Below are 12,457 nucleotides of genomic sequence, written 5' to 3' on the forward strand. Positions count from 1 at the left end.
CTTATTCACTATGAGTTATAGCATACCTTTTTACTTCAACTATTTTTGGGACTGAGAATACATGCGCTTTTTATGTTTTACTTACTAGGCACGAGTACTTAAACTTTACATATGTGTGGGTTATATAACGGCATAAACTTTCCCCTTAGCTCGGTAACGTTTAGTCATTGGTTTTTGAACCGGTGAACGCGAATCTTAGATATGGATCCATAGGGTTTTACATCCTCACTTGGGCTAGTCGCGCTAGCATTTAACGGGTGTTTAATACTTCGCAAACTTACGCACTCGCCAAGTGTACTTTTAGGGGGTGATATTACGTTAAGTTAGTTACCAAGTGCCCACGGTTAAGCATATACTTTTCATACTATTTTGAAATACGAAATCTCGTGGCCTACCTTACATTACTGTTACTATTAAACTATAGCTCACCAACATTCATGTTGACCTTGTTAAGCATGTTATTTCTCAGGTGGTTAGACGTTTGATGCTTCCGCTGTATTAGTCTCGCTGTTAGACTTGCTGTGTAGACTCCCGCTGCTTTGTTAGAGATGTCTCTGCATGAAACTTTTACCTTGCATTCATAACCTATGTTACATTTTGAACAATGAATTTGTAATGACCTTTGTGTCACATACTATGTTAATGCTTTCTATTCGTAGAAGCACACTACCGTTTGTAAAACATTTAACGTCGGTAAAGACGTTACCCTTTTCATGAATGCAAACTTATTTTAAAACAACATATAGTGTTTGACCTTGTATTGATCCTGTTGTTGATGATCCATACACGTTAATTTTGTACGGGGCGTCACATTTGGTATCAGAGCATTGGTTGTAGGGAATTAGGTTGCATTAGTGAGTCTAGACCAGACCGAGTAGGATTCACTAATAGGACTAATCTACAACTTGCTTGTTTACTTGTTTCTGCGGAACTTACTGCATGCTACTGCTTACTTTTACTACTATATGCCGTATGCTACTACTTGTTCTCGCTACTGCATGCTACTATCTGCTTTCGATTGCATGATACTTCTGTAGGATTTTGTTATTTTGCCATGCTATGTAATGCCGTAGACGATCTAGGCTGCCGTAGTTAATTTGCCTGATTACGTGCTTGCTATATGTCTTACTGACATGGAAAAAGTTATTTTTCCTTGTTTAGATGTCGGACATACCACCCATTATCATTGATTTGGAGAGTGACTCACATTCATCTGCCACCGCGCCCACTATTGTTGCTGACTCACAAATCCCGTCATCGTTACCCTTCGGCGATTATGGCGATTCGTCCTCTGAGGACAGTAGCCACGCACCTGACCTGACGATCATCTCAGATGGAGACGAGGATCCAGAGGAGATTCCAGCTCCACCCAGCCCAGGACTCCCGGAGCCACATCACCATTCCGGTGGTACTGTGATTTCTGTGGGAAATGGGGACGGTCCTTTCCGTAATGAGCGTGGACATTGGGTTAGATGCCTTGTTGATGGACGTGTCGTGCCGATTCCACCTGGCCGATATCGACTTATGTCCACCGGCCAGGCACATCCACCCGAAGACGATGATCCTGCCTTACCTTCCGACGATTCAGACAGTTCATCATCCGATGACTCCAACGAGGAGGATCCCGAGGAGGATTCTGAGGAGGAGCCCGTGCAGCCACCCTCTACCCCGCCGAAGAAGCGGTATCATTTCGATGGTACTGTTATTCCAGGGGTTAACGGAGGAAGACCGTTCGTGGACGCACGTGGACAGTTAGTTAGGGTTACCGCCCGTAAGCGGGTTGTGCCATACCCTGCTGATCCATTCGTACGTAAGGCCGCCCGTTATGCGCGATCTACTTCTGGTGCACCATCTGCCCCACCGGCACCACCTGCACCACCTGCCCCGCCAGCATCTCCCGCCATCGAGGAGTTGACGAGGGAAGTGCATGCCTTACGTGCTCGAGTGACTGAGCTCGAGGACAAGTTGTTCCACATGATGGACATCCTTTACCCACCATCACCATAGGGCTATTGTATTAGATTTCCTTATGTAATCCTGTTAGTAGTTTCATGTTTTACTCATGTATTGTGCGAACCTTATGCGGATGTATGCAACTTTCTTATTAATGAATGGAACTTAATGTTGTTTAATTATTATACGGTGTTCTATTTAAGTTATTACGTGATGGTTTTTATGCTATATGTGACTTGTTTGCCATGCTTAGTTAACGTGGGACGTGATGTTTCCATATTGGTTACCATATACTATAATATTATGGATTATTGAATGCTGGATTTTGACTTAAGTCAAAACTTTTGTTTAGAAGATCAATGGCAAACGGAAGAGTTCCAAGGGAAACGCCTACAGCAGCACAGATTGAGGAAATGATTGCTGCTCGAGTAGCCGCAGCTATGGCAGATGCCAATCCCCAAGCTCCACCGGCTAACCAGAACATCCAGAACCGGTGCACTTATAAGGAATTTCAGAGTTGCAAGCCCCACAATTTCAGTGGTACTGAAGGGCCAGTTGGGCTGACAAGATGGTTTGAGAAGTTGGAATCAGTATTCCGTGTGAGTAACTGCTCAAAAGTGAACAAAACTAAGTACGCCTCCTGCACGCTGTCGGACGGCGCTTTAACCTGGTGGAACACACTCGCCCATGCGCGAGGGATTGATGAAGCTTACACTACACCATGGAAAGAGTTCAAAAGGGATATGATCGAGGAGTACTGCCCGAGAACGGAGATTCAGAAAATGGAAGCGGAGTTCTGAGAACTGAAGGTTGTGGGAACTGACCTTGACGGCTATAACCGGAGGTATTTGGAGTTAGCTTTGATGTGCCCCACGATGGTTACCCCTGAATTTAAGCGAATGGAATGATATTTGTGGGGACTTTCCAAGACCATCCAGGGAAATGTCACCTCTTCGAAACCAGCAGATGTCCCGGAAGCTATGCGCATAGCGCACACCCTGATGAACCAGATCACCCGCAAGGAACCAGAGAAAGCGAAATCAGAATCAGGAGATAGTAATGAGAAACGTAAGTGGGACGAAAACAGGGGAAAAGTCTTTGATCAAAACCCAGCTAAGAGGCATGAGAGTTTCAAGGGAAACAACGACTGGAGGAACCCTAACCCGAACCCTAGCTCGAACCCTAACTACAAGGGTAGTCTACCACAGTGCAAGAGATGCTATAAGCATCATACTGGGTACTGCAACGTGGTATGTGAAAAGTGTAAGAGGACTGGACACGTTGGCAAAGATTGCAAGATCACCACCCCAACTTTGAGGACAAACCCTACTGGACCAAAGAAGTGTTTTGAGTGCGGTCAGCAGGGCCACTTCAAGAATGAATGCCCGAACAAGAAGAAGGATGGCGGGCCAGCACGTGGAAGAGTCTTCAACATGAACGCTAAGGATGCCCGAGAGGATCATGACTTGGTCACAGGTACATTCACTATCAATAACCTATTAGCTTCTGTCTTATTCGATACCGGTGCCGATAGAAGTTATGTATGTATACATTTTTGTTCTAAGATAGACTGGTCGTTAGTACCTTTAGACGAGAGTATTCTTGTTGAAGTAGCCAATGGGAAGCTTGAGAAAGCTGACCAAATTGACTGAGGAGGTATAATAAACCTAGCTGGTGTGGACTTTGAGATCGATTTGATACCCATCAAGTTGGGAAGCTTTGATGTAATTGTCGGTATGGACTGGTTGTCCAAAGTAAGAGCAGAAGTTGTCTGTGGATAAAAGATTATCCGTATACCTCGTGAAGACGGTGTGCCATTGATTATTTACGGGGAGAGATGTAACCCGAAGCTGAACCTCATTAGTTGCATGAAGGCACAGAAAGTCATGAGAAAAGGGCGTTTCGCTATTTTGGCACATGTGAAGAAGTTAGAAACCGAGGAGAAGAGCGTAGATGATGTACAAATTGTGAACGAATTTCCCGATGTCTTTCCAGAAGAATTGCCGGAATTGCCCCCACCGAGAGCAGTAGAGTTTTAGATTGATCTAGTGCCAGGAGCTGCACCGGTAGCTCGCGCACCTTATCGACTCGCACCTTCCGAAATGCAAGAGTTGCAGAGTCAACTACAAGAACTGCTAGACCGTGGATTTATCCAACCAAGCTCTTCGCCTTGGGGCGCTCCTATTTATTTGTGAAGAAGAAGGACGGATCTTTCCGCATGTGTATCGATTATCGTGAACTGAACAAGTTGACGATTAAGAATCGGTATCCCCTTCCCAGAATTGAAGATCTTTTCGATCAGCTGGAAGGATCCAGTGTTTACTCTAAGATCGATTTACGATGAGGTTATCAGCAGTTGAGGGTGAAGGAGAGCGATGTGATGAAGACTGCGTTCAGAACCCGTTATGGTCATTATGAGTTTCTCGTGATGCCATTCGGTTTAACCAACGCACCTTCCGTGTTCATGGATCTCATGAATCGAGTATGCAATCCGTACCTGGACAAGTTCGTTATCGTCTTCATAGATGATATCCTCATCTACTCCAAAAGCGAAGAAGAACATGAGCAACACCTTCGACTAGTGTTGGAACTCTTGAGATAAGAGAAACTTTATGCCAAATTCTCCATAGGGATGGCACCCGCGGGCGACGGGCACGGATCCTTAATACCCGCGACCGCCCGTCAAAATTTTTCTTTACCCGCGGGTACCCGTTTACCCGCCAACGGGTAAATTTTTCTGCCCGTACCCGCGACCCGCGGGTACCCGCAACCCGCGGGTAAACCCGCGGGTTTACATAATGTGCACTTTTAACTAATTTTTAGTCACGGATACCCGCTACCCGCGGGTAAACCCGCAAATAATTATGAAAATATATTAAAAAATTAAATTATATAATATATAATTAAGTATATGTATGCGGGTAAACGGGTATACCCGCGGGTAGCTCAAACGGGCATGACGGATTGACGGGTCAGGTTTTACCCGCGACGGGTATGAAATACCCGCGACCCGCCCGCGACCCGCCAACGGGTAGAAAATTTTACCCGACCCGTGCCCGCGGATACATTTTTTCATAAATACCCGCCCGTAATGGGCACGGGTACCCGCGGGTCACGGGTTTTTTTCCGCCCATTGCCATCCCTAATTCTCCAAGTGTGAGTTTTGGTTGAAGGAAGTCCAATTTCTTGGTCATATTGTGAGCGATCAGGGTATCAAAGTTGATCCCGCAAAGATCGAAGCCATCAGCAAGTGGGAAACCCCCACTACTCCTACTCATATCCGCCAATTCTTAGGTCTCGCCGGTTACTACCGAAGGTTCATTGAAGGTTTATCGTTGATTGCGCGTCCTTCGACTGCGTTAACTCATAAGGGGAAGAAGTTTGTTTGGAAGCCCGAGCAAGAGTCGGCATTCCAAACACTGAAGAAAAATTTAACCTCCGCACCTATCCTATCACTTCCCGAAGGCAGTAATGATTTTGTTGCATATTGCGATGCCTCGAAAAATGGTTTCGGGTGTGTACTAATGCAACGAACGAAAGTTATTGCTTACGCCTCTCGACAACTAAAGATTCACGAGCGAAACTACACAACGCACGATCTCGAACTTGGAACCGTTGTCTTTGCGCTAAAACTGTGGAGACACTATCTTTATGGAACAAAGAGCACTATCTTCACCGACCACAAAAGTCTCCGGCACATATTCGATCAGAAGCAACTGAACATGAGACAGCGATGATGGATCGAGACGCTGAACGACTATGATTGTGAACTCCGTTACCATCCTCGCAAGGCAAATGTTGTAGCCAATGCCTTGAGCCGAAAGGAGAGAATGATACCTCTTCGTGTCTGAGCCTTGAACATCACCATTCATTTGAACCTCAATAGCCAGATCCGAGTAGCCTAAGATGAGGCTCTCAAAGAGGAGAATATTTCTCAAGAACATTTGAACATTCTCGTTTCTCGATTTGAGGTCAAGGAGACTGGACTCCGGTACTTTGCCGGAAGGATTTGGGTGCCTAGTTATGGGGATTTACGAAGCCTTATTCTAGACGAAGCCCACAAGTCAAGATATTCGATTCATCCAGGAGCCGGTAAGATGTACCACGATCTCAAGGAACAGTATTGGTGGCCAAATCTTAAGAAGGATGTTGCTACTTATGTTGGGAAGTGTTTGACTTGTTCGAAGGTTAAGGCCGAACATCAAAGGCCATCTGGATTACTTCAGCAACCAAAAATCCTGCAATGGAAGTGGGAAAGGATAACAATGGACTTCATTACGAAACTACCAAAGACGGTAGGCAGATACGATACCATCTGGGTTATTATTGACCGTCTTACCAAATCTGCACACTTCCTAGCCATGAAGGAAACTGATACGATGGAGAAACTTGCGCAGCTATACATAAAGGGAATTGTATCTCGTCATGGTGTGCCCTTATCGATTATCTGAGATCGCGATACCCGTTTCGCTTCTAGATTTTGGTGTTCTTTGCAAGAAGCCTTGGGAACATGTCTCGATATGAGTACTGCATATCACCCGCAAACCGACGGATAGAGCGAACGCACAATTCAAACTTTGGAGGACATGTTGCGTGCTTGTGTTATTGATTTCGGAAAGGCTTGGGATAGGCATTTGCCACTAGCCGAATTCTCTTACAACAATAGTTATCATTCGAGCATTAATGCCGCACCTTTCGAAGCGTTGTATGGCCGCAAATGTCGTTCTCCTATTTGTTGGGCCGAAGTAGGTGAGAAGCAAATCACTGGACCCAAGTTAGTCCATGAAACAACCGAGAAGATTGTCCAAATTCAAGCGAGGCTCAAGACGGCCCGTGATCGTCAAAAGAGCTATGCTGACCTTAAACGTGGAGATCGCGAATTTCAAGTAGGTGACCGCGTTATGCTGAAAGTCGCACCTTGGAAAGGTGTAATCCGTTTCAGAAAGCGTGGGAAGCTGAATTCGTGATACATTGGTCCTTTTGAAATCTTGAAGCGTATTGGACCCGTTGCTTACCGTTTGGATCTTCCGACTCAATTGAGCTCCGTTCATCCTACCTTTCACGTATCGAACTTAAAGAAGTGTCTTGCTAAACCGAAACTTGTCATACCACTAGACGAACTTACGATTGATGACAAACTCCACTTTGTGGAATAACCTATCGAAATCATGGACCGTGAGGTTAAGACTTTGAAGCACAATAAGATCCCAATTGTCCGAGTCCGTTGGAATGCCAAACGAGGACCTAGGTTTACCTGGGAACGAGAGGATCAAATGATGCAGAAGTATCCTCACCTTTTCCCGAATCCACCATCTACCTTAGCTTAAAATTTCGGGACAAAATTTTCTTTAACACGTGGGTAATGTAACGACCCGACTTTTTTGACTTATAATTTTACTTATTACTTTCACGAAACTGCGTATTTGTGCGTACTGATTATTTTCTGGGATCATTAATGATGCTAATTACTTTCATTACTATCTACAACGTGTTTTTAAGTACTTGGTTACTTAACATGATCCTTGAGTGCTTTTACGACCGTTAGTGTCACTTATCGTTTTAAACGAGATACGTACTTGGTACCCGTTAAACTTTCGTTATAATTGGAATATTATGACTACGTAAACGTAATTGTTATTTATTAATGACAATCACTTGGTTTTATGGTTCCTTAATTATGCTTAGTGTTTACTAATGCTTAATAGTTACCTTAATGGACTATACCTTAGTGGACTTCCAAGGCCCAACCTACTTAACTTAATGGACTCACTAAATGGACTAGTTAATGGACTAAATTAGCCCATGAAGCATAAGACAAAATCCATTAGTAAATAAGACAAGTATTAAGCATGCTAGTGTACCATTACTTACATGTTTTAACATCTTATACCATGCCACCCAACATGTACATCCACCACCATGTACTACCATCCAATAGCAAGCAAATGGTCCCCCCATGCCACCCATGAAACCGTCGACCTACAGAGGCTCCAACACCACCACCATTTCATTTTAACACTCACATTTTCATTTCAAAACACACACACACATACTCTTTTTCTCTCAAGTTTCTCTCTAGCTTTTCTTGAAGAACTTGAAGGTTTAAACTCTTTTTCTTTCCTTTTTCTTCTTTCAAAACAGTAATCATCATCATCTTGTTATTATTATTGGATTTTGGTTCTTGTAACTTAAATCCTTATGTTATCTTGCATTCTTTAATTACTTGTATGATAAAGAAGCAAGAACAAGGATCAAAGCTTTGTAGCTTTTGGTTCTACATGAAACTTGTAATAAATCTAAGGATCAATTACTTTAAGATCCTCTTTATGTTCAAGTATTGGAACTTTAAAGTTCATTTCATGAAGATTCAAGCTTGTAACTTGATATCTCTTTATATAAAGGATCCAAACTTGAACTTGTTTATTTTTAACTTTAAATCTATCATTTATGTTTGAGGATTTCGATTTATATAAGTTACTTGGTCAAAGATTACTTGTTAACTTTGATCTCATAAATCTTGTAACCAAAGTCTAACTTTGAAAGTTCAAGAACAAGAAAGTTTAAGCTTACTAGTTTATAACTTTCACTCATCTAAGATTAATCTAAGTTATATAACTTATGGTCATCTAACTTGTTAAAACAAGAGTTCATTAATTTGTGTTCACTTTACAAAATCTAAGTTTCATAATTTATGGTTGTGTAAAGTTGAAAGTCTAAGTGTTTTGACTTAGGGTTTCACCAAGAACATGAGATCTAGACTTTTTAGTCTAAGATCTTTAATATCTAGTTAAGATCTAAGTTCTCTAGCTTAAGGTCTTGCTTATTTAGTTTGATTCAAAGTTTATAGCTTAATAAGACTTGTATTTGTGTTGAAACTAAGAAAATTGATGTAACTTTGGTTCATCACCTTGGTCAAACTCTCACATGAGTTGTGTTTTAATTCTTAGTCTTGACTCTTGTGTTTTGATGGTAAAACCTTGATCAAAGTGATGCTAATACATCAACGAGTTGTACACTTGAAGCTACAAGCATCAAGGATGAGAACCGTGATGAGCATCAAGCACCAAGAATTCCACCGGAGCACTTTATTACTGTTTTCAGGGTCTGATAATGCCCCTGGACTTCTGGAAAAGTTGATTTCCAGATAGTTTGGTTCGAGTAGATGACTTTTCGTTTAAGACTCGTCTTAATCCAATATACGGTTTAGGATTTATAGCATTCCGAAAGTCACTACGCCTTTGTAACGTTGTGCTGAAATTTCTGACCTACTCGCACTTAAACCGTCGCCACGGTCAAACGAAGACGATTGAGGTTCTGAAAATTTTTCAGCGGTTAGAGGACTCACATACGGAGCCATGTCCACTGACTACGCGTCTTTTCGATTTGTATAGAGGTCGTAACAGCTGAACGAAATCAGCCTTTGTTTCGATCTCTATTCTTGATTGAAACTTACCTTACTTTTTACGTATGATGATTATGATGATGATACTTAAGACCTAATTTACATACTTTCAAACCTTTGGGAACGATTTACTAACTTAGTAACTTTTGACTTAGGTTGAGGACCTTTCGGACCAACTTACTTGCTTACTTATCTCGTATCGACTTTTACTGCTTATTCACTATGAGTTATAGCATACCTTTTTTACTTCAACTATTTTTGGGACTGAGAATACATGCGCTTTTTATGTTTTACTTACTAGGCACGAGTACTTAAACTTTACATATGTGTGGGTTATATAACGGCATAAACTTTCCCCTTAGCTCGGTAACGTTTAGTCATTGGTTTTTGAACCGGTGAACGCGAATCTTAGATATGGATCCATAGGGTTTGACATCCTCACTCGGGCTAGTCGCGCTAGCATTTAACGGGTGTTTAATACTTCGTAAACTTACGCACTCACCAAGTGTACTTTTAGGGGGTGATATTACGTTAAGTTAGTTACCAAGTGCCCACGGTTAAGCATATACTTTTCATACTATTTTGAAATACGAAATCTCGTGGCCTACCTTACATTACTGTTACTATTAAACTATAGCTCACCAACATTCGTTTTGACCTTTTTAAGCATGTTATTTCTTAGGTGCTTAGACGTTTGATGCTTCCGCTGTATTAGTCTCGCTGTTAGACTTGCTGTGTAGACTCCCGCTGCTTTGTTTGAGATGTCTCTGCATGAAACTTTTACCTTGCATTCATAACCTATGTTACATTTTGAACAATGAATTTGTAATGACCTTTGTGTCACATACTATGTTAATGCTTTCTATTCGTAGAAGCACACTACCGTTTGTAAAACATTTGACGTCGGTAAAGACGTTACCCTTTTCATGAATGCAAACTTATTTTAAAACAGCATATAGTGTTTGACCTTGTAATGATCCTGTTGTTGATGATCCGTACACGTTAATTTTGTACGGGGCGTCACACCTGCTGAGCATACACAGCCACTAGAGACACATGAGTCACAGACAGTGATACACTATGGAGCCACCTTGAATGACCCAGATGTTACATGGGCATTACTTAGAGACCAGTAGAGGCTTTATCGCTTAGAGCATACCTTTAGCGCGAGGGGATGCCGCACAGCACTCTCGGCCCATCTTCATTTAGGCTAGCATGTCGTGTTCAGCCGGCACGACAAGCTACCCCCAGGCATTCTACACCGGCCTCAGTTCACTCAGTCGCTTCAGCTGCCATCCCAGCACATGCTACTCCTATTCCCATCACGTCGCCTGTCTTAGCCATTTCACTTACTCCAGTCACCGAGGCAGTCCCAGTCACTGAGCTACCTGAGGGTTGTCACCTAGTCACGATTCCTATATCAGTTGAGCAACCCATAGCCCATGCCTTTGAGATTACCGGGAACATCCCTGATGAGGATCCTTTTCCGAGCCTATCACACCTGGAGTTGCCATCAGACCTTTGTCTAGATTCACTACTAGGTCCTGAGTTGGATATAGAGCAACCACTTGAGTATTTGCCGAGACTAGAGAATGATGATGATCTCTTTGGATACTTCGCAGCGCCGACTCAACACATTGACCAAGATAGTATTTCGTAGACTACTTTACTTTATTTTACTTTTAGTTTTATCTTTTAGAAGCATTGTACTAAAAAGTTATATATAGTGGAAGTGCTGCCTTTCTCTTTTTGTTCTTCATGCAGAAACTTTATCAAAAGAGACTAGTCCTTTTCAGCAATTAGGAGACCGACCGTAGGAAGGCCCAACACTAGGAAAGTAACATGACCATAGGGAAGTAATCTTTCCTCAAACCTATTTCAATTATTACGCACTAAAATCTCTAAGTGTGGGGTCACCCCCGCAACCAACTTAGAAATTTTAGAAGGCAATGTCCTTAATTTATAAAGTATTAAAATATTCTTTTTCAGAGAACATTAGGGAGTTCTAAGTGCGTGGTATTGGGTAAAGGTTTAAAGGACGAGTAACCGTAAACGCCAAGTTTTGAAAAATTCTTTTGTCCAAAAAGTAATTAAGCAATGGATATTGGGTGATTTCGAAAAATTCTTACCTTGTTTTGCCCAAAAGATCCAATAAAATTGCTAGAAATCGATTTTCGGAACATTCATTAGAACGGAACGATTAAGCTGAAACTGATGTTTTGTGTCAAAAGATTTCTTTTAAAGAAATATGTAAAAGGCTACGCATGATCAAGCACGACCCCTACTCCCAAAAAGTGAGGACTCTTGGACCCAAAGTATCTCTATGACCCATCAAATCTACAGTACTTCGTTATTTCAATTGATGAGCGTGCCGGTGTACGGTTCAAGTTAGAACTTGGTTGTGACATTCGTTTCAAGACCAATGGTTAGTAAGCGCCATACGTGGTGCAGGTGCGATACTCCTTCCGAAATCATTCTCAATAGAGAAGACAAAAAGCCATCCGTTTCCGTTTCCACTCCACGAAATTTAAACCGACCAATTCACATAAAGAGTTGATGAATCAGAAATATTCACCCCAAATTCACTCCCAAAAATACACCTTCATTCCCCTTTCCATTTATCAAAAGATCCAGAGATTAATGAAGAGATACATCGATCAAATTCGCTTCAAAAGCACTTGTTAAAAGATTCCGAACCCCTGATTGTTTTTGATAGGTCAAAGACCTATTTTCAGTGGATTATCACTTCCTCTCTAGGCACCTGGAACGAAAGACAAAAGTTATGAAGAAAGGGTATGCCGAAAAAAAAATATTTGATCAAAGAGCAAAGTCTCTAGAAATAAAGGCAAAGAAAAACCCGAGAAGTTGCCCCAAGAAGAATACCGGAGAAGCCAAAGAAAATTCTAGACAAAGTCTTAGCAAAATCCGCCTCTTCCGAAGAAACTTTTTACGGATTCCAAGCCGTTCTCTATCCAAAAATGGATACTCTAAAGAATCAAAGTCTATCAATTCTCTCAAAATCAAAAGATCTGGATACCTTTCACAAATCCATAAAATTTCCCAAACAAACTCTACAACCCGTCTTCCTCTCAAAAGAATGCC

Source organism: Rutidosis leptorrhynchoides, chromosome 3 (assembly GCF_046630445.1).
Source record: "Rutidosis leptorrhynchoides isolate AG116_Rl617_1_P2 chromosome 3, CSIRO_AGI_Rlap_v1, whole genome shotgun sequence".
NCBI lineage: Eukaryota > Viridiplantae > Streptophyta > Magnoliopsida > Asterales > Asteraceae > Rutidosis > Rutidosis leptorrhynchoides.